Below are 24,288 nucleotides of genomic sequence, written 5' to 3' on the forward strand. Positions count from 1 at the left end.
ACGAGCTCGGTGTGACCAGCCCTTAACTGTTATCAGTCAGGCCCCCACGTTCAACAATACGCAATAGCCGAGAGTGTAAAGGCGTAATACATCAGAACTCGAAGCTCAGTGAATAACAAACATTGATCTAGGTTCGAATCTCGGTCAATGACATTTTTTTTTTGTCAATGAATTTCGACTTTTATTAGCTATTTTTTATATTAGTTACCGTAATTTAAATTTCAATCAATTTTTTAGATATATTTTGAGACAAAACTGTGAAATATGCTATTAGGCTATATTAATTTTTTCATCACATTATTTCAAAATTGTAATGAAAATTCTATTCATCCATCTATCCATGAGCTATTGCACCGGGCGCAAAGCACAAGCTATAAAAATTCAAACAATTATTCGAAATATTAATAGTATAAAAATATGGTCACCATTGTAAATTATTAATTAGTAATATTGAAATTAATTGACAGTAAAAGTTGTCATAACCAAGATTCAAACTATCAAAATAGGCTGTTTGAATTTTATTTATTTTTCAATTTCTTATATATTGGGAAGTTTTTTTTTTTGGTGTGGCGAAAAATAGCGTTCACATCACGGGCAAAAATGTTTTTCCGGCTCTCAAACGCTTCAAGTTCTCGACTTCGTCTCGAACTTGAAAACCGCGATCTCGAGCCAGAAAACGTACATTTTCGACCCTAGGTGCGAAATATACTATTACGAGTACAGAGTCTTAACTTCATAAAACCATCCTCAAATTAATGTTCAGGATCTATGGATTCCAACTAATCAAAAGAGAAATCACCCTTTGACCAATCATCTCCCAAGAAAAATCAAAATTCCTTGAAGGAAGATCAAATACAGACGATTAATTGGACGAACTCTGAATTCATGAAGAAAATATTCAAATTGATTCACAGTAATAAACAGTTTTAACAAAAATATTACTGCTGTCAGATCATTGCCAAATCAACTCTGAATCCTTTGATCTAGAAAATTATGTCAAACTAGCAGATAACATGTACTCCGCAAGGGTCTAATTAAAAACCTGACAAATTGGAAACTCGACCTAATGAAATTGTGAAGAATTTAAAATAGGCAAATATCCTCGGTAAATTAAGAATCTTTATGCAAAATTTCAAGTTAATCTGTCCAGTAGTTCAGATGATGCGTCATTCGTGAATTTCCTATCCCGTAAGTGTATATAAGCCAATTATTCTTTCCTTTATTATATAATAGACTAGTAAGAAACCCGTGCTCCGCAAGGACCTATTTTAAAACTTGACAAACTAAAAACATAAAGTTATGAAATCTTGAAGAATTGAAAATAGGCCTATAACCATCCTCTGTTAATTAAGAATCTATATATGCAAAATCTCAAGTTAATCAGTCTAGTAGTTCAGACGTGATGATGCGTCAAACATAATTTTCCTATCCCGTACGTGTATAAGCCAGTTCTTTCCTTTATTATAGTATAAATTAGGGCTCAGAATCCAAATTCCATGAAAATATTCAAATTATTGTCCAAAATTGGAGGATACTTCAGTATGTGGAGCCTTCCACTGATGTCCTGCCAGCACTCTGCTTGACCAATCATTATAAAAAGAAATTTAAATCAACTTCTAACGATGAATTTGCCGGACGGAAAATTAATTGAAAAATCTGAGATTAATGTCCAGCATTGGAGGATTACTAGCATTTGAACGAAAATGAAGCCCAGTCCGGTGTTGGACGGACATTCCTAAGCTGCATTGAACAGCCGTTCCTCGCAGACCAATGTCTGCCGACTTCTGGAATTGCATTCAGGGCGTATTCTAATGCAGCGCGGTATTGTCTCGCTTTGTCGGCTGTGCATTTTAGCCGGGCTCCGATTTATATATCTTGAATGCTGCAAAGTGTCGGCGCCATTGTAAATTACCTGCAGGTGGTTGGGCTAAGCTAAGTTCCACTCTCAAGGCATTTGGTAAATGGTCGTTATTCACATTGGCGCGCTCCGCCCTTCCTTGTCACACTTTAACGCTGAGTAAGGCGAGTAGCTGTAATTGGCTTTCCGGGTTTTGGACCGTTCTATTGAGATGAGCGTGTAGTAGTTCCACTTTATATAGTAGTTAAGTTGTAGTATACTTGTATGGAGAGTGTGACGTGTATTGGCCGGAGTTTGTGCATCTAATTTGTCGGAGGAAGCGTCTTATGTGTCAGCGTTTATGTACTCACTCTCTTGAGAACAATCCCGGTAATGTGTTTTCAAAACTCATTTGTGTGAATCACTTGGAACCGTAGTAGTACTTATTGGTTTTGTTTCAAGTTTTGCAATAAGTATGAGTACGTAGATTATAATATAATTACTGAATAATTCGGATAACTTTCGTTATAGTTGTGAAGGTAAAACTGTGGTAGATTCATATTATATTAAATTAATATTATTTGAAGATTTTATAACCAGCAATTTATAAAAAAGTCCTAGTTTCAGTTGTCATTATCAATTTCTAGTGAACTGAAAGCTTGAATATTGAGCAGCAGGTCTCTACAACTTGAAATCGTGCTATTTGAGTTTAGATAGAATAGTAATTGAAATCTAATGATGGTTGTGGAGCTAATTAATAGGTGTTTTTTATTAGGATATTTTCCAAAGAAATTCAAGATAGCTTTAATTAAACCAATACCTAAATCCAAGGACCTTGCAAATCCTCAAAACTATAGACCTATTAGCTTATTAACCAATTTATCAAAAATTATGGAAAAAATTATAAAAGTTAGATTGATGGACTTTCTTAGAAAAAACAATTTCATTTCGAGTAACCAGTATGGTTTTCAAGAAGGTAAATCCACCAAAGATGCTGTCTTACACTTGACAAATTTAATAAATAAAAGTTTTGATAGTAATAGAAAAACACTTGCTATATTTTTGGACTTGGCAAAGGCCTTTGATTCTATACCACATTCTATCCTTTTCCATAAGCTAGAGTGTTGTGGAATAAGAGGAACAACAAAAGATATATTTGCAAGCTATTTGACAGATCGAATCCAAATTTTAACAATAAATGATAAAACTGACATTCAAAATATAAAAGAGTTTGGACTTCCACAAGGAACTGTTCTATCGCCGCTACTTTTTTTGATTTATGTCAATGACTTATTGAAAATTGATATTCCTAATGGTGTCACACTATCATTTGCCGATGACACTGCTCTAATCTTCTCAGGCTTAACATGGAATGAAACATTTAACTCTGCTAATCGTGGTCTTGAAATAGTTAAATCGTGGTTGAACAGCCATATTTTAACTCTAAATGCGAGTAAAACTAAATACATATCTTTTTCCCCTAACATAAGTGGTCAGCCTCCTGATGAGCTTGAGCTGATAATACACTGTCATAACAACATCACTGTTAACTGCACTTGTCCAACAATAGAAAGAGTTAAATCAATCAAATATTTAGGCATTTCTGTGGATCAGCATATTAAATGGGACGTTCACATTCAGAATCTATGCTTCAAACTGAAATATTTAATAACAATTTTTTACAGAATTAACCAATTAAAAGACTTGAATATTTTGAGAACGATTTACTACGCTTATGCTCATTCACTTTTCCATTATAATATAGAAGTATGGGGAGCAGCGTATGACACTCATTTTAAAAAACTTTTTATAATACAAAAGCATATTATTAGAGCTGCGCTTGGAAGACCCAGACTCTATCCCAGCAGATTAATATTTGAAGAGATAGATCTACCAACGTTACGTCAAACTTATGTGTCAAATTTAATTATTTTTATTAATAATAATACACATCAATTTACCCGTCGCACAATCCCTTATAATATACGGCCAACTGTAGTAAATGCTTTCAATATTAACTTTACTTCATTAACATCTAGTAAACACCAATTTGAATATCAGAGTAATAAACTAATAAATAAAATTCCGGAAGACTTTATTAAGGATAAAATAACAAAAACCAAATTGAGATTAATAAGATCTTGGGTAAAACAGAACTATTATTTTAAAATTGAGAATTGAGTTGGCTAAATCAAAAATTTTTGGTAATATTAATTGTATAAAAATTATTAGAACTTGACAATTTTTATATTATTTTTCTGTGTATCTATATTTTGTTTATAAAGTACTTGACTATTGATAAAATTCAACATCCATAGATTATTTACCATATATCAACAGAATTGTATCATTTGTACTGCTGTTATTAGTTAAAAATGTATTTCTTATTTTTAGAACTCGTGGCTGGAGCTCAAGGCTTCTTCTTCCAGTCACGCCAAAAACTATTGTAATTTAATGAATATTTTGTTTGTAAAAATATTTTTTGTATTTGGTAATAAATTCATATTCATTCAAAATTCATATTCATTCAATTATAATATTTGGTTATGATATTAGTTTTATTTGTCTTTCCAGGTAAGAATCTTCCTTCAAACACGGGTTCCAGTGTAATCAATCTTTCCACATCAGCTGTAATTATCTTCATAGTAAGTAGCAATATCAATTTTGATACAGTGCTTTCGACCCCAGTAATTTCTTTTGGATATTATAGATGCGCTTCAAACTTATGGAACATATTAAATCCTTGAGTTTATAAAACAATGTTTACAAAATATCATAAAAATTTGCTCCTAAGAGTTTACTACATTGTTATTCACAGTGGTTACAGTCGAAACTCAGGTGGTCATAATTTCATGTTATGTGGTGCGTAAATCGTTGGGGACAAGCTCTTATATTGTTGCCAGAGCGGAGGGCATTCCACTGCCAGACCTCAATGTGACCCTTGAGTATTCCATGAATCCTTCGTTAACAGCATATAGGTTGGCCAAGAGTTATGGCTGGAGATTTCTCAGCGAAAGCACTAAATTTCGAACGTCCGTAAGATTTCTTGCGCAATATCATACGTGGTTTATACGTTTAAACATCGCCAGTGAAGTTATTGCTGCAAGATGAAAATTCTGCAATGGTCAATTCTCCATGAAGGTGGAGAGACGTGGTCAAATAATCCATGAATTCTCATGAAATCCTGTGAATAAATGGATGGAATCATCCAGTACTATATCCTAAGTATGCAAACTACCAAGTCTGTAAAAAGTTCACAGGTGATCTTGGACTCTTTCTACTAGCCTTGCGTGTTAGAACGTAAGTTTTCCATCACATAATGTTGTTGAGGAGGTCTGGTATAGTTTATTTCCTTATCCCTTCGATTGGGCCCAATTAAAAAGGATTGTTAGAGAGAGAAATGGAAATAAATTATTTAATTGTTGGAGATACTCTCACCAGTCAAATTGATCACACTCAGTTCGTGGTTCTATTTTCTGCAACGCAAAATACTTGAAATAATCATGATTATAAACATTTAAATCGATTTTTTGTTCACTTATTGATTCTTTGAATCAGTTCACTACTTGAACTGAAAACATCATCATTCATTCCCTTAACATCACCTGGGCTTAAAATACTTGAGGAGAGTTGCCTTATAAACTCTCAAAGTTTAAATAAATAAATAAAACGTATTACAGGAATAACACTTAATTACAATCAACCACAAAATCACGACATCTCGGTAGCATGCCCAGGTTCAAGTCTCTGCCCTATGTTATTCTCATTAGCCTTTCAATCTCTCACTTACAAGGCTGAGGCTAATGAGAGCACCATTCTCAGAAATAAAACTTGAGTGATGTTGGTGGATGTTATATATTGAATGCATTAATATTAGTTCACTGAAACTTGTTGATTTATTGTGAAAAGCAATTTGTATATTTTTCATGTTGAGATATTTTGATACATTAAATAGGGAGCATTGACTCCATGCTTCCTCAGTCATCAGTTATAGCTGATCTCCTGAAATATAGTCAATTTCATGCAGACCAATAAAACTGTCGACTTATACATCACAACCAAACTTGTGGTCCAATAGTTTAGGAGTTTATTTCTCCAAAAGTACGATATATTACGAAAGTTAATATTTACTCATATATTCTTATCCATAAATTCTCCACCATGTCTCAACTTTGAAGCAGTTTTGCTCATAAAGCATTCAGAAATACTGACTGGCAACCACATAGAGCCAAAGCTCACTTCCAGCAGCCACTAGCTGCTCAATAATCAATATATTCAAGTATTCATACGTTGCTCTTTCTCCCGACTGATGGCTGAGCAAACAACAGCCGCCGATCCTGCATTATACGATTCTTATTCTTCGTTCAATCATCATTCCTTCATCGAATATATTCAAGAAGGTTTCCTCAATCCTTAGTCATGCTGTATGTAATCTATCTCGAACCTTAAATAAGCCACACATGCCAAATTCATTACTCTCGAGCCTGTATAATTGTAATTTTGTAATATTTCTGAGCCATCCAATAAAATCCTAATAATATCTAATTTTGAAAGTTGCAATACTCAAAGGCTGAAGCATGGCCAATGTATAGTATAAAAAGAGAACTAAAGATGGCCATTGCTGAAGATCTATTTTAGGTAAGGTAGAATTTAGTAAGCATGCTCATTCAATCTCTTGACACCATGAGACCATGTGGTGGAACGGGTTGGCTGTAAGGTGTGATGTGGAGGCTAACTACTACTATTATAATTATATCATCATCTTCGAGCTTTCTGAGCTTTAGAGTAATATCTAATATTATATAAATATATTATCATATCAATCATAGATATATTTATTTTTAAAGAAATATGCGACATTCTTCATTATCTTTATTTTTTAAGAGATAATACTCTGTAATATTTTTTTTCGAACCAAGTTGCGTCTCTCACATACACTTGATTACGTTTGAGTCTGTATGATTTGCTATTTGAGATAAGTCAAAGCTCTTGAATACGTCTAGACTTATATCTTGTATATCAAGCATAAAAGAGCTTCATTACACCAAATATTTGCATTTTCTCTGTTGCTTTTGAGAAAGTGAAATACAATTTTTGATGATGAAAATGGAAGGAAGGAATCGCATGTCACTTTTTCATTTGAATGTTACCAAGCAATTTTAGGAAGCTAAGCTAAGTACCGATATTATCTCAGATTCAAATCTGGTCATTATAGTCGGTTTTGGGTGTGGTATTCTAATGACTGAAGAGTAAGTTGAGGAAATAAGGAACAAGTGTAAGCAGTTAGCTGGTGAAATTGGGTGTGTAGAGACATTTATCTCAGTAGCGATCCCTCTTGCTTGTTCCGTCAACTGATGTGTGAAGAAGAGAATACGATACAAAGACAGAGAACAGAATAAGAAGAGGGGAAATAATTACGATGAGGAAAAAACAAGACAGAGAGGTTTTATCAGAGAAAAATAATACAAATATAGTAATAATGCCGTACATTAGACGGAAACTTTATGGGTTTATCCAACTGAAAAGTGATGTATGAAACGAGAAACGCTTCAATTTCAATAACTTTTACTCCATCCTTCATGCGTGAGATTATACAGAATGAAATACAGATTATACAGTTCAATGGATAATTAGAAATCCCCTGGGTTGAAGAACTCGCTCATAAACTGTTGTATTTATCTCTGAGATCCGCAACTTGTAATTATACAAAGTTGATGAGATTTATTATGAAAACAGCTAAATATATCTTCTACAAGTGTGATATTACAGTAGAAGGTTCCATGGGAATCCTATTCCAATTGAAAAAAAACTTTCTGTCGCTTCAAAACTTTTGTCCATCATCTTGAATCCGTCATATGGATCTAACTTCATTTCGAATCCAGCTTCATATTGAATCCAACTTCATTTTTTCAAATAGGAAGGTGGTCATGTGATACATGATTTCGATACAGAATTTCAAACGAAAAAGAGGATGAGGGTGGTTTAAAATTTGCATTTTTCAGCTTTTTGCTTCCACCCTTCATATCTTGAGAACAATGCGTCCAACCGACATAACTAACTTAATGATTTAAAAATGAAGCTTGATAAACTCTCTACACTTTTTGTAAAGTGGAATTTTGTGATATTCACAACTGTTCCCGAGATATTCACTCTTGAAGGTTGTGTAATTATTAAAATAACAGACTTTTATCCAATGTTTTGCTCTTTCAGGGCTTATAATTCTCCAACAATGCATCATGAAAACTAATGCTTATGGTAGGTTTATAGATCATGTGTCGGCGCATAAAGTCTGTCCGACAGTCTGTGTGACAACTGCCAAATAATAGCATCAGCTTCTTAATGAATGAAAAATTACAAAAAATAGCATTCAATAATTCCAGCTGACTGATAAATCGAAACAAATGTTTTCCTCATGCATTTCCAATGTTATTTTTATATCCTGAGAAAGGACGAAGGAGTGAGTCAATTTTGTTGTCCAACGAGCTTGACTTGTAAAAAGGTTCGAAGAATTCGTGTCCAAAATTTGAAGCTGATTGATCAATTCTCTTTAAAGTTCTTGTCGAACATACAAACAGACAGAAAACGACTTTGGGCTCTAGTAAGTCAAAAGTGAGAATTTCGCTAACGCTAGTTCAATAAAGAAGATGATGAAGATGAAGTATAAATGGAAAAATATGTATACACAGATGAGTAGGGAGAAGAAGTGATGAAGAGAGGAGTGGATGAAAGAGAGCAGCGACGACAGAATTCAACGAAAATGCGTTGAAAGAGAATATTGAAAAAAGAGAGTAAGTAGTAAGAAAATACCTAAAACAAGGGAAATCACAAGGAAGAAAAATAAAATGGAGACAGTAAATAGGTGAGGTAAAAAGTGAAGGCTGATGAAGTGGAAGAATAAGTTGAATAATATGAGAATAAGAGCTACAAGCTGAATGAAAACGTCGATAGAGAATATTGAGTAAGATAAGTAGATAAAAAGTAAATTGAGATGTAAAATAATAAAAATAAGATAATTGGGGAGAAGAAAAGGAGAAAGAAGTAGATGGTGAAGCAGATCGAGGAGAAAAGAAGGAGACAATTGGAGAATACAAACCATGAAGGGACGGGAGACTGTAAGAAAATGTGAATTAGAAGGAGGAGGTACAGTAGTCAAGAATTAGAAGAAGAGGACGTAGTAGTATGACGAGGAGAGTATGAGGAGGAGGTGGAGAAGAAGATGATGTATAGGAAGTAGAAGAGAATGAAGGTGATGGAGAAGAAAGGCGAGGAGAAGGAGGAATAAAAAGAGGAGTAGGAAGAAGAGGAGAAGGAGAAGAAGTAAAAAGAGGAGGAGGAGAAGTTGAGTGAGAGGACGGTGCACTAGCAGACAGTGGAGTGCAGTGGAGTGTGCAGAAGACGGTGTTGTCGGCCAAGTGGGTCGTAGCCAGGCAGCTCTTTTTGTGACGACCCGAGTCTGTATTCAGGGGTCGACGTTCGGAGAGTAGAGAGTAGACAGCAAGTCCGCTGTTATTATTATAATATTTGTTGGAAAGCCGTGGATGTTTACCGCCTCAGTTGGTCGCCGATTCTCATTAAATGCGAGAGAGAAACCATCCCACTCCAGCGAGTTGGGGTTGAGATTACAGAGGAAGGAGAGAGGCAGGAAGGAAGGAATAAATAAAGGAAGGAAGTAAGGAAGGATTGATTGGGATGAAGAAAAAAGTACTGGAAGAAAATATATAGAGGAATGATTACGACGAAGTAGGTGGAGAAGTTATTGAAGAAAGACAACAAGAGGATTTTGTATTAGAAGAAAAAATATGTCAGAGATATTCATTGATGATGAGAGCCAGAAAGTAGATAGAATATTAGACGTAAGATAGCATTTGAAAGGGACGATTGATAACAATAATAAATTCAAATTAGATTTATTTTTATGTTTAGTATCAAATTTGAGCCTGGATTAAATTTGTATAATAACTACAATATGGCTAACTTTCCCTTGATTTTCTAATGTCTTTACTGGAGTATTACTATTGGATTTATTTATCTGTTTTGTTTTTTAAATATAAGCTGATTGAAACTCTTTTAATAACTAAAATATAAAAAAACTTTCCAATTATTCTTTATGTTCAACTGGAGTATTACTATTCGATTTTAATTGGATCTCTGTATCTGTTTAGTATTAAATATTAGCTGGTTTAGATTCTTATAATAACTATATTATAACTATTCAATGAATTCTACAATGTTCAACTGTATGAAGAAGCAAGTCGGTGAAACACAATGTCTATTCCTGGAAAATGTGTAATGATATCCTTTCCATCGATTTACTTGACCAGTGAGTGAACGAGCGAGAGAGAGAGAGAATAACTGTGAGAGGTGACACAGAAAAGGACAGAGAAGGATGAGGAAGATGAGTGAGGAGGTAGAGGTCAAAAGGACAAAGCAAGGAGCTTAAATCAAAGTACGGTACAAGTACAAGATAGAGATGACACTGGGATTAGGAGGCCTTGCGAAACCAATTTGTGTCACTAGGCTGTCACCAAACACACAACGTTTACATACTGATTGCATGTAGACAACTGGACAAAATGATTGTGAATTGATGAGTGGTATTACATAACTCATAGGGATTATTGACGTAACTGGGATTGGCACAATTGTGCTCCAGCATTGATCACACTAGCTCAAGCTAGATGTTGATGAAATAGATTCAAAATGGTATGTTCATTACTGCAGTGTTTGTAGTTGTAGTATTTTTGGTAAACATAGTAAAAAACAATATTGTTGCTTATTCTGTGTGTGATTATATAAATGGTATGAATATATTTTTAGGGGTAATTGAAGAGAACGATTATTTATGATGGTTTTACTGTGTCTCTAGATGTCAATAAGATCTTATTGAAGAGATGAGGGAGATTTGAGAGAAAAGATTAGAATAATCAATCTGTGAAAAAGACCGGAAATTGAAGAGATTAATAAGGGTACATTAAATCGAATGCGGTCTATTTGCTGTGTGTAGTAGTATATCAGTAACAAAATATTAATAGTAACCATTCTTGTGCAAAGCATTAACTGAAGATTTTTCTTGATACTGTATTAAGTATCAACAAATCTATTTAACTCTATCAACTGCAATTTGTTAGGCTGGCCATTAACGGTAGAACATGCCTGATACACAGTCGTCATACATTGTTAAGTCATCACTGCTGTAATCACACAGCGTAAGGCATCCAGCAAAATTTTTTGAGGCTAGGTTTTTCTATTTACGAATTTTTGTTGTTGTTTATTTTTCCTTCAATGCTTCCTTGGAGGTTTTATTATTTTTCTATCTCTATAATTTATAATTTTCGAATGGTTCATTTATTTATTGTTATTGTTTGTTTATTTTATATTAGACGCCTCTAGCTGATGACAAAACATGCATGATGAGCAATGTCATGTGTGTGTGCATGATAAACATGCATGTTCTTTCGTTATTTTTGAAGTAGTTTTTTGGAAACATCGGACTCAGAATTGAAATACAATAATATTATGCTCCCAATAATTGAAGTTGAAACTCAGAGAACTTATGAAATAATAAAACCTTGAAAAAATTGAGTGATTTCGAAACATATATATTTTTTTCGAATATGGAAATCCTAAAAAAATAAGAATTCGTAGTTAAGTGTTGAAAATAGTTTTTTTTTTGAAGTTAACAAATGTCTTTAAAATGCTGGATATATTACATATCACCAGTTAACAAATGTCTTTAAAATGCTGGAATATTACATATCACCTTATTAGCCTGCAACACGTATCATATAGCCTTCGCACTCAATTAACCTACAATTGTAGTTAATAGGTTCACTAAGTTATTATATTATGATAACAAACACATTACTCCCAGGAAGCGATTTGAACCAATGTTGTACAAGTCTTAACCGAGATAAGACAATTTGGCTCATTAGGCAGGTTGTGGTTTGATTGACAGCACAGAAGGCTTATCGGCGCAGGCGCAGTCCAACTCACAACGAGTGAAAAGTTGGATTTTTGACAGGCAGGTTAGTGAGATTCATGTTGTACTGTCAGCGATCCTTATGAATAACACCAATGCTTCCCATTCAACCAATACTGACAGTTGAAGTGAATCTCTGAGTGTAGCTTCTTTGTAGGTCATGTCATGCACTCTCAGCCGCTATTCTTATACCTGTCTCCCTCTCCAACCAACCGCATCCCACTGAAAAATAGAAACTTGGCAGATATTTGTGGGCGTCGATGTTTCCATGTTGTATTTCACTGCCAATCTTGGAACATCTAGAGAGAATTTACAAGGAATAGTTTTTAATCTTGAGTTATCAAACGCTCGATAAGCTGTATAGCTTATTATACATAAGTGGAGAGACATGACAGGTAGAAATTTCTAAATTATCCATTCGAAATTTAACGTTTTACGATTGATATTTGTCATAATTATCCTTCATTTTGTTATTATTAAGTTCGTGAAATATACAGGTGCAGTTATTCGCAGTGGAAAGTACTCATTTATACGACGATATTAGGGTGAATATTCTGAAATCAATTGTATTTATATTCTTCTATTGATGCATAAATTAGATAAGTTAGACAAACTGTTTGAATAGTAGAATAGAAAATTTATTCCAGCTACTCCCTTGTCAATCAAGTTGGAAAATACTGTTTTGGGAGGTTGTCTATTTGAAATAAGAGACCATTCCATCATAATCCTGGGATACAAGGAATTTCTTCTAGTCATCGTGTACAGAGAATCCAGGTTTGTTAAACTCCTCACACTGTACTCACTTCAGTCCTGCCTTGAAATATAGTACAAAGCTCTGTACTCGAAATACATACAACACTGAATTCAATTTAGTCTCAAAATGAAGAAGTGTGAAGAATTTAAGAATACCTTGCACATAAAGAAGGCTATGGATGGACATTTAAAGAAGATAAAATACCCTTTTATCTGGGGTAGTACTGATATGAACTACTCGTATTTTTCAGTGTTAGCCAGTGTCCTAGTCGTATGATAGATGCATTGTTTATGGACATTGTTGATTCAATTTTGGAAAATGTATGGCGATCGGTATGGCATCAATAACTAACCTGACCTGACCCTAGCCAGTGGCTTATGCATTTTTCAAAAGTATCCATTCCGCTCTCCCCTCAAAGTTTTCCACTGTAACCAAAATCGGCAGCTACCCACCCCTGCACATCCCTCTTGCAATGACGTAACGTGATGGATAGGAAATCAGATAACAGGAGTTTTGTAGGGGTTGTTATGTGCTGCTTCCCCTCAAACCGACAGGAAGCTGAATTTGAGGGATCAGTGTACACCTTTCAAATGTGAAACATCTGTTTTTCAATGTTTCAACCTGTGGTTATTTTATCCAATTAGAAGTCTTGTGAAAAAAGTATATTGGGAGTTGGATGTTCACATAACAGACAAACATGGTGTTTTTCAATTTTTTCTCAGTGTATATTATTACGTCTTGTGTAATGTGTGCTCCTATTTTTGTCTAGAATCAAAACTCACATTATCCATTTTTGACGAAATTTAGTTAGCACTGGATTCCTACAGAAAAAGATGCGAGAAATTCAATGGTGCTAATAGTTCTTCTCTAAAATCACATTATCCCACATAAAATGGAACCAAAAGTTGTGGGTTAGTGTCAAAACTGACAATATCCGTAGGATAATGTGAGTTTTGTCAGTTAGGCAGCTGTAGCCAATGAGAGAGCAGCATTCAGGTCATGTGACTCCTGTCAAACATCATTGTAGCAAAGCAGTCCATAGCTGCAGAATATTCGAGTATTGAGTGGTTTGAATCTTTATTAGAGTCAATTTATTTTATTGTGTTAGAATCTTTTGTTCAATGGATATCTCAGTGACGCCAGTGCAGAGTAATGAGAGAGCTAGAAAACCTAAAAAGTCACCATTGCAGTGGAAGAAAGCTAAATTGAAGACAGAACGTTAAGTTTCATTGTAACTACAAACCATGCTTTCATCCCTTGTTCTGTTTTAGATTCTTGTAATTTCTCTAATTATTGCATAACAGATGATACAATTTCTAAATAGGAATGATTGTGGGAGCTTTCACTTTTTAAACTAAGCCACTTAAAATTAATATAACTTACTAAGCCAGAAGAGAGCAAACAAATTAGTCATAACCTAAAAGTTGCTTTCTTTGGTTTTAGGTACAAGCCCAAGAGTATGCCGGACAAACCAACTTGTGGACACAACAGTCAATCCTTTCAATGTTGTTGATATCGCTTGATATGTGTGATTTGAAAAAGTTTCATTCTTTATTCTATAAAAAGACAGAAAAAGAATATCAGGATCATTTCGTTTTAAAATATGTTGAGATTGTGAATGTGAGGAGAAGGCGTCCAAATCAACGGAAAAATCAAAATGAAGTATCCAAGTACAAGAAACAAATGAGGAGTACACGTTATTTTGTATTAAATAAAAAGAAGAAGAGGGTGCCTGAATGCATTCATTGGTATTCTGGGCATATCCAGATTCAGAGTCAATAATATTACAAAAACATTCCATGAACAGGGCTTTATAACTGAGAAAAGGGGAGGTTTTAAGAGGACAGCAGAATTTGCTCCAAAAAAGATTAATGTCATGAAGTTTATTGAAAAATTGCAGTGCATTGAGAGCCACTATTGTCGAAAAGAGAGTAATAGAAAATATTTGTCCTCTGATTTGAGTATCAAGAAATTGTTCATGATGTATTCAGATGAAAATGGAAATGTACCTGTCAAGGAATCATACTTCCGTAACATTTTCAATACCAACTATAATTTGGGTTTTCGATCTCCTCGAACTGATGTTTGTTCTACGTGCTTGTGCCTACAAGAAAAAATCAAAGCTGAAAGTGATCCAGGTAGAAAGTCTAACTTGTTGATTGAGAAACGTGTACATAAATTGCGTGCAAAAGCGTTCTATAATATACTCCAGGACACAGACGAAAATCTTCTTATCTTATCCTTCGACTGCCAGAAAAATCTTCCAATCCCCAAATTGCCAGACCAATCAACTTATTATTCAAGACAAATTTATGTACAGAATTTTTCAGTTGTGAGAGGTCATAGTAAGTCACAGTTGAACAAGGAATCAGTCACTTCTTATTGCTGGACAGAGAATAAATTCGACAAAGATTCAAACACCATCGCTTCATGTGTTTTTGACACCTTGAGATATATTGATTTCACCCCCTACAATAGGATTAGACTGATATCTGACGGGTGCGGCGGACAAAATAAAAATAGCATTTTTATAGGAATGTGTAGCTTCTGGTTGAGTTCTGTGGCACCAAGTAACATTAAAGAAATTGAGGTAGTATATCCCGTTACAGAGCACAGTTTCCTTCCAGCAGACAGGGTTTTTGGGAACATTGAAAAAATTTTGAAAAAGAAAGAAGTCATAACTACTTATGAAGAAGTATACGATATTATATCTGAGCATGCAACTATAAAAATCCTTGGAAAAGACTGTGAAGTAGCTGATTTTAAAAATGTAGTTAAAAGAAACATGAAAGATACCCAAAAATGGCCTTTTAAAATCTCCCAATGTAAACGCATTTACATAAAAGCTCGAAAAAATGCACGAAATAAAGTTCTGGTCAGAGGTGAGCCCACGTATGTAAGTGATTTGTCTGATAAGTATTGGAACCTAATGAAAAATGGTAAAAAACCTAATCCGGACTTGAATCCTGACATTATATAAGAGAAAAATTTTCTTGCGGAGGAGAAAAAAAAAGATGTCGACAAACTACTTAAAAAACATTTTGGTGAGGATTGGCGACTCATCGATAATCTGGAGTTCTATAAGAAAGCAATAGACAATAATGGTGAAGAAGAACAAGAACCAATAATATTTGAATGTGGATGTGAAGATGAAAATATGAATAATCAGTTCACTATTTGAAAAAAATATTTTAATTTTCTGATCAACATTTATTTTATTTTTATCCTTTTGAATTATTAACAGTGTATCAATAAAAGTTTAATTTGTAAGAAGAATGTTTTTTCAATCACCTTCCTTACCACATAACTCTTCTGGCTTAGTAATTTGTGTCAATAGCCCATATAATATTTCAAAAAGACAGTATTATAGTCTACTAGTGGGACAAAATTAAAGAAATTCGAACTTACAATAATTTCGACAAAACTCATTTTCAAAACTTACAATATCCAGAATATTCAGTATCAAATCTCACATTATCCCAGGATGAGTGTCAAAACTCACATTATCCATATTATTTTCCTTTTTTTTCTTGATTCTGTGGAGAAATGTCTGACTTTCAATATCCATTTCTATTTGAATACCTCAAATGAACATAAAAACACGAGCCATAAGTATCTTTCTTTGGAATCACAATGTGAGCAAGTTTTTTGGCTGTACTGAAAAATTTGATTCTTGGATAATGTGAGTTTTGATTCTAGACCCCTCCGCGGAGTAGCTTTCCATAAAACAGGCAACTGAGCTTCAACACTAGCACCGCCAGATTCATTTTTGTCCGAATAAGTTGAGGAAAGTCAAAATTTATGGACATTTAAGCTGAATTAAGAGGAAATTTGGGGGAAAATAATGCAGGAATTTCCAATGGATAATATTGTCATGGTGCATTGTTTCAATTATAGGATGATTTCGTTTTTATGATAATTGTGATTCTCTAATTCAATTTGGGAAAATAAGGTAGAATCAAGTTGGATCGGTTATCAATATCTTTCAAGATCCTCCTATATAATAAAGAGGATACTAGACTACTTGGAACAACGGTTAATAGCTCCTTCTTCTTTCATGGTTCAATAGGTTTGTGACCTCAGTAATGACGATTTTGTATATAAACTATAAATGTGATAAATTTACTTAACATTTCATCATAATGTATCAGTCATCGACTTGTAAATATTTCCTGCATTAGTGTGTGTAATTCATATTTGTCCCATTCGAAAGATTAGGCTACTAAAGTTCAACAATCAAATATAATAATATATTGAGTACAATGAAAAATTTGCACATGACAAGCTCAGACAACCTTCAAACGTTCGTTTGAATATCAACAAAGCGTTATGACTGTTATCTAGCTTCGTAGAAATGACTCATCAAATACTAATGCAAATTCTCCAAATAATGACAATTGACTCTCATTTCCTCGTATACAATGACATTTTTCAATCACAGCAGTCGATTATATTTATTTCTGCTATCCATATAGAAAAATTTAAATTGAATATTTCAATTCTGTAGCCACTCCACGATTTTTCAACTCAAAAAGTCGGGAATAGCACACTTTTAAAGAGTTATTAAAAGTATAGGAAACGCATAACTTTAAGTCATGTTCTTCCATGTAATACATTTTGTGATTGTGACATCAAATTTATAGTTTAAAAAATATCTATGAAATTCAAAAGAAAAATAGCTTCAAATGTTGGAATGTGTATTTCTTTGCTCAGCTTGTTTTTTATATACCGGGTGATCAAAAAGTCTCTCCGCAGTAGCTGCCTGGTGGCACAGCCTATTGTGTTCGGCTCAGAAACCCGTTTGACAAGTGATTGAATGATATGATACAAGTGACTGATATGATACAAGAATGATACAAGTGAATGAAAGAGCTCTTTATAATATCGAAGAATATCTGAATGAATGAGATCAGCTCCTATGAGTTGAATTATATTGTTGTATTCTGTGAATGTTTTATTTGTTTTGTATTTTATTTTAAATAATCTAATCAAAGATACATATTTTTGACACTATTCATTGTATACACTGTACAAATTTATGAATAAAGAAACTATGAAATGAAAATGAAATTGAATTGAATTGAATGACTGCCTTTATTTTTCCTAGAGAGCGAAGTTAGGGCGCAGTCGACCCTCTTTCACACTTGACTCTCTATTACACAAGATAACAGCATAAGCTATAGATTACACAAGCTATATGATTCAGTGTTTTTTTGTATATAACTTATTTCACTGCGGAGGGACTTTTTGATCACTCTGCATTTAGTGAGCCTCTCCAGACTGCTTATATTGAAACGTCTTCTGTAGGTATTGTTGACGTATTAATATCTGCAACCTTAATACGCTTTCATTTAGATTTCGATTCATAAAATTATCAGACTAGACTGAATGTTTATTTTCTGGAGTTGCTCTAAATCATTGAAGCTACTAAACTATTCAAAAATTGATTGCTTGTTGGCATGGAAAATCTTATCAGCGAAACTATGAACTCGCTGCAGATTATGGAGATGCCCCCAGGAGCTCATCAGAGACCGCCATTAATAAGTTATGAGCAGATGGCTGAGAAAAAAGTTCAGGAACTTTCTTCTTGATGTGAAAATTTTGTCCCGAAATGAGTGGGGTTCTTTTTTATTGTTGAGCCGCCGGTTTTTGCTGCCTATGATGGTTCCCACCAATCTTATTCGGTTTTTATCCCTGAAGTACTTCCATGTCACCACTTTCCAGACTCATTTTCATCCAGCTTTTCTAGTAGATTCGTATATTTTCAATTATCTATTTTTAAGGGGTTCCCACTCAGGGTAGACTATAGGGAACATAAATAAGAAAATAATTTTAGTATTTGGTTTTTGTAATTTGTTATCTATTTCAATGAAGATATATTCGCATCAATAGATATTTATTTATTTATGGAGACAACAGGTTACCCCTAATGTGTCTCCTTCAAAAATACAACAATACAAGATTATTATACAATGAAAATACAATGAGCAATTTAATTTACAATTGCAATATTGTTAAAAAAAACTATAGAAATACAAGAGAAGGAAAAAATAGATATATACAAGAAAATTATCATGAAACAGAATATAGAAATGAAAAGATTTCAAAATCGAAATAAAAATGTTACAAAGAATGGATAAAACTAACAAATGAATGTCAGAGGACTGATACCTGCCAATAAAGCAACAAAAAGATGTACGAGTACACAGTGCAATAGATACACACCTATATACAGCAATAAATAATCGATAATACGACTGAGCAAGGATATCTCACAATAGACTGTTTAATATTCTATAAAATTTTCCACGAGAGAACCAGAAGATGTCCAGTTGCCCAGAGAAACAGTTGGAAAGTCTTATTTGCTGCATATCCATTATTCATTATCCATCTGTATTCATTTGATTCATCTTCCATAAGTTCAAACTGAGTCTCATAAAAACATTGCGCTTGTAAACCCTCTTATTTCTATTTTTCATCAATGGTATTTTTTCTAATATAATTATTACGACCTGAAAAATGATCAAACTCTACTACTTTTACAGTACCTACTGTACTTATTTCAACTGCTAAATAAAATTCCGGAAATACTCGGGTAAAAATTACATGTTTTCGTGCCAAATGATTTTTTACAGTCCAAAAACGTGTTTCTGATTTGTGAATTCGTTTTTACAGTATTGATTCTCTTTTCTCATTCTATACACGCGTTTAATCACAATTTATTCTTGTTGACTTACTTGTGAGCTTTGGAGATTTTGTTCATTAATTCCAAGAAAGCACTATCCGGTCAATGAATTCATCTGCTAATCCATTGTAATCCATTATCTACATTTCATTTAGCGTATAATGATCACATTTTTTTAACGCATTCTTTGCTTGTCTTTATCGCATCAAGTGTTGAAAATGTAGATTCAATGTTTAAAATTCTCAATTTCATTACATCGATCCTCATACCGCTCCTACAACTCCCAATTTTCTCTCATGTTGAAGATAGGAAATGAGGTTCCCCAGTTAATTCAAAAGCTGAACCACTCGAAAATACACTGAGAGACGAAGCAACGGAAATGGATTTTTCTGATAAAGATGGATAAGAAGCTGCAATTCTCTCGGGAGCCAACTTATATATATATATGTGAAGTGGAGAACTCAGCTTTTTATTGTTATTGGAAGTGTAATGTATCACCCTTTCGGGAATAGGCGTGCAAAGTGAAGCACACAACTCTAATATTTAAAAGTTTGACTGTTTTTCCCGATTTGTGAATTATTTGGATGACGTGGGACTCGATTCGACACAAGATCGTTTCCCTGTTCCTGCTCAGCTTCCAGGATGTCGAAGCGATGGGACTCGGTCGAGGATTAGGAAGGAGAAGAGGTCTTCAGTCGGAAATTGTTTTACTCGCCCCAGAGACCCCGCCAGTAGTTGTTCTGTAGTAATCCCATTTCATATTTACATTTTACAGCGTGCATTGGTGTCGCTTGGTGTGCGCCTTTTTTGAATTAGAAAATTTCATTCTATGGCAGGCAAACTATGAAAAAAGATAAAGTTAATAATTGTCATGATCACAACCATCAATTGGTGAATGTTTCGGTTGAACATTTGTATTGGCTCATTGAAGTGCATTGGTCATTAGGTAAAGCAAGATTCAGAAAATTTCAAACCAAGGTTGATATTGCTAGCAAATGTGAGAACTCGTATTAAGAAATCCTTAATATTGGATAATCCTTGAAAAATTCATTCACTCAAATTTATTAATAATATTGGAAAATTGTAAAGTCAAAAATACAGTATTGTGAACAGCATGTGGTAGCTATTCAATGAATATTTTTGTCCTCACTAATTCACCTTGGATAACATGTTTAAAAATAACAACGTTGATTGGCTTTTCACATTTTTGATTAAAACAAGATTGATCCTTCATCTGGAAAGTTAGTTATTTTGAATTGTTACATGTGTCAAAAACAATACAGTGCTAAAAATCCTACCAACATGGCAAGATAACAGCATACATTCAAAATACTGTATATATTTTGGAATTGTTTTAAAGTAGTCCAGTCAAATAGTCGTTTTTCAGGAAACAGCCCCGAAAGAATTTTTCTGGACGGTTCTATATGTATTTTGGGGCAATGAATTCGAATCTGAAATTCGCTGACACGACAAAGGGCGGCTTCACCACCAAAACCCCCAAAATTTTGGACTTTTTATTAACTTTTCCATCCAATCTCGAAAACTTCAAGTTTTTGGAGAGAAATCATTCCCTACAAAATTAAAGATAATAAATTTTCCAATAAATTGAGTGGTCGCGCAGGACTACGGAGCTACGAATTTTCAAAAAAGGTTTTTTTTAAGGGTTTTCAAAATTGTTCAAACCTACCACTTCTACCCTTTACAACTTGGATATTTTTCTAGTAATGATAAAAACCACACAACGTGAAAGAAAAATAACTCTGAACAGGATTCCTTAGGAATTCTCGAATGTAGTAGCGGGGGGAGGGGGAATACACCCAAAAAATAAAAAATCATGTTCTACAGCCAAAATACAAATTTTCCATTATACTACATTTTCAAGGCCTTCTTAAAAAATACATATTTCTACTGAAATCATCTTACGAGGGTTATGTTCTGTGAGAATCACCCGTTAGATACATTTAATTTCAGTATTTACTAGTGGTGAGGTTACACATAAGGATACATCAAGGATCAAAACTTTAAACACTACTTATAACTTTTGACAGAATGATCAGATCTCCTCGTACTACAGCTCATTCTTCTCAGCTCGTCAAGGCGGTTCAAAATCATGTATCATAACTGGAATTTGATGTGAAAATAAAACATTCCTCCTTGATAGTACTTTAGCCCATATTTACATACACAAAAGATGGCCAATTTCTTTATTGAAAACTGTGTATCTCGGTAACCCGCTAGGAAATAGGAATACTAAACCAACACTAGAATACAATAACTGAATACTTATTACGTAACTTCTCGTTCATCGTCCCCTCTCTATTTTATTAATATAATTATATTATCGCCGATCTTGTTACATTGTTTTGGAAATTGAAGAATGGCTGCACTCCAATCATGTGTCGCTATCAAAAGTCGCTGCACACCCAGTGAAGCATTCTCATTTGCTCATTACATAATAGACAATGTTGTTGCCTCATGCACGGACGGCTACCGGCATAAATACGCAAAATCATGCAAACAAATGAATCACAGGAGGAACATAGATATGAAATAGAGAAAGAGAACCTTTGTCGGTGTGACCTTTCCTCGTGGATGATTGTGTTCCCCCTCTGAAAAGCAACACCAGAGGCAAACGTATAGTCAGGTTCCATGTAAAATAGACCTGTCATTTGGTCTGGAGTGAGGATCAATGTATAGTTTGTCGACTGCATCAGTACCCGAGTGTACTGAAACCAGTTTTCTCCTTGCAGATGCAGTCTCAGGTCTCAGGTATAGACAATATTGTTGATGAATATAGATTGAGAGATATACAGGTATGTTTTGTAGACTTGATTGTTGGTCTCACGTTCTCAGCCTCCAATCTCGGCGATCCCAGATCCCAGACTCTCAACACCAGTCTACATGCAGTGCATTCCTTTCCAGTTGAGGTATCCCCTCCCAATAGTTTTGCTTGAGCCAGGTATGTTGGTTGTGAGCTCAAAGTACTTCACACAGCGTGCAACTTTACTTGGTTACAGTTGGATGAAGAGTGGGGATGGATGATTAATTCTTATTAGAAATTAATAAATAGTAGACTATTATAATACTGTAGATAGAAGGCAACACTATAGAATACATAGAAATGTATGATGATTTGGGCTTTCTCTTTGGTTGCAAAATGTATGAATATAAATAATCCATACCGAGTAAAAATGATAAAAATCTGGTGTTGCGCACTCACACAACTTTCCTTGCCGTTATGAAAATTTATCACCTGACGCTAGTGTTCTCAAATCTACTATTCAAAGATATGAGACAGCTGGTGATAGGACAATATCGCTGGAGACACACCCTTAACCTTTCTGAATGCAAAGTTAATGTCAGCGGTTTTACTATCATTGAGAGAAAGATTATTTGCTGCACACCAATCTTTTAGAACCAAATAACTTTGATTCCTCTCACTTTCAAGATCATGCTTAGAGGGGCAATTTATTTTTAAGCCAAAATCATCTGCAAATAGGTACCCATCTTTACTATTGCTATCCATATTTATTGGCAAATCATTTATATAAATATTAAATAGAATGGGTCCTAAGATAGAGCCTTGAGGCACGCCGTAATCAACTAGTCTACCATTGGACAGGACGCCATCTTTGTAAACAAATTGATTCCTGCTACTTAAATAGGACAATACAAGTTGAACTGCACTTCGAGTAAAACCATAAAAATTTAGTTTGTCACCTAAAATCTTGTGCTGCACAGTATCAAAGGCTTTGGAAAAATCGTATGACCTTAGACCAACAGAATCACCACTCTCTAGGTTGCTAATTACACCACTAACCACATTAAGTATGGGATCATTAGTACTTCTTCCAGACCGGAAACCAAATTGTTTTTCAGAGAAAATGTTGTTGGACTCAAAATAGATTGACATTTGTTCATACATTAGAGTCTCAAATACCTTTGAAAATACAGGAACAATAGCAATCGGTCTGAAATTACCTTTCTCTTTCCTTGATCCCTTCTTATGAAGAGGTAAAACTTTAACATTTTTTAGCTCCTCTGGATAAGTGCCAGTAGCAACAACACATTCATTGAACAAGTATGCCAACACTTCACATATATTAACAGCTGCTATTTTCAATATTAAAGCATTTAAACCATAAATATCCAGACACTTACTATTACTCAATTTTAAAATAGTGTAAAATACTTTCTCTACAGTTACAGGCTTAAATGAAAAATGTACACTAGGCTGTTGCAATTTGCTAAAATAGAAAGTTGAATCATTAATACTGACAGGTATATCTCTGCTTATCAGAGAAACAGAATCCACAAAAAAGTCATTGAATTCATCAGAAGTGACATCAACAGGAGTCTGGGATCTGGCCGCATTATTAGCACTGCCGGTGAGACCATTAACAATTCTCCACACTGTTTTATTCTTATTGGTGGATCTACTTATGATTTTATTATGATATTCAATTCTTGTCTTTTTAGTTTCTATCCTGTATGATTTTCTAGCCTCTTTATATGTGGTGAGAATTTCTGGTGTTCTGTAAGTTTTATATAAATGATACAGCCCATCACATTCATCTTTTAATTTTTTAAGATTGTCATTATACCACTCGTTATTTGGCTTGACTTTGTGGGAACGTACATTTTTCAATTGGAACGCACCATTTACAGCCCCCATGAATAATTCAAAAAATTTTCTATATCTATCCTTAATATCTATTATAGAGTAAACGTCAATCCAGTTAATGGAATTCAAATGACCATGAAAAACTCTTATGTTATCATCACTGATTAACCTAAACTTAGTCCTATTAACAATACTATTGGTACTTCTACCATACCTGTTGATAAAATTAAATCTCAAAAATACAGCGTCATGATCAGATAAAAGCATATGAATTATCTCAGAAGTCCATACACTATTGTGGACATCAGTCAAAATATTATCTATACAAGTTCCATCAGAAATGCCATCCAGACCAGGTCTAGTAATACCCTTTACAGTCAAATCTAATCCGAAACATTCAAATAAATTC

General features: G+C 34.1%; 1 protein-coding gene across 3 annotated transcripts in view; it reads left to right on the plus strand.

The window, feature by feature from the left end:
* The window catches only part of LOC111047353 (decorin), a 309,650-nt gene that overhangs the window by 83,156 nt on the left and 202,206 nt on the right, over positions 1-24,288 (plus strand). Inside the window, exon 2 of one of the 3 annotated variants that reach the window (XM_039430647.1) lies at positions 4,412-4,482. The exons of the other annotated variants lie outside the window; for them this stretch is intronic. The gene's annotated coding sequence lies outside the window, so the exon portion shown is untranslated. The remainder of the gene's footprint in view (positions 1-4,411; positions 4,483-24,288) is intronic. 3 annotated transcript variants of the gene reach the window in all.

This window comes from Nilaparvata lugens, chromosome 6 (genome assembly GCF_014356525.2).
Source record: "Nilaparvata lugens isolate BPH chromosome 6, ASM1435652v1, whole genome shotgun sequence".
NCBI lineage: Eukaryota > Metazoa > Arthropoda > Insecta > Hemiptera > Delphacidae > Nilaparvata > Nilaparvata lugens.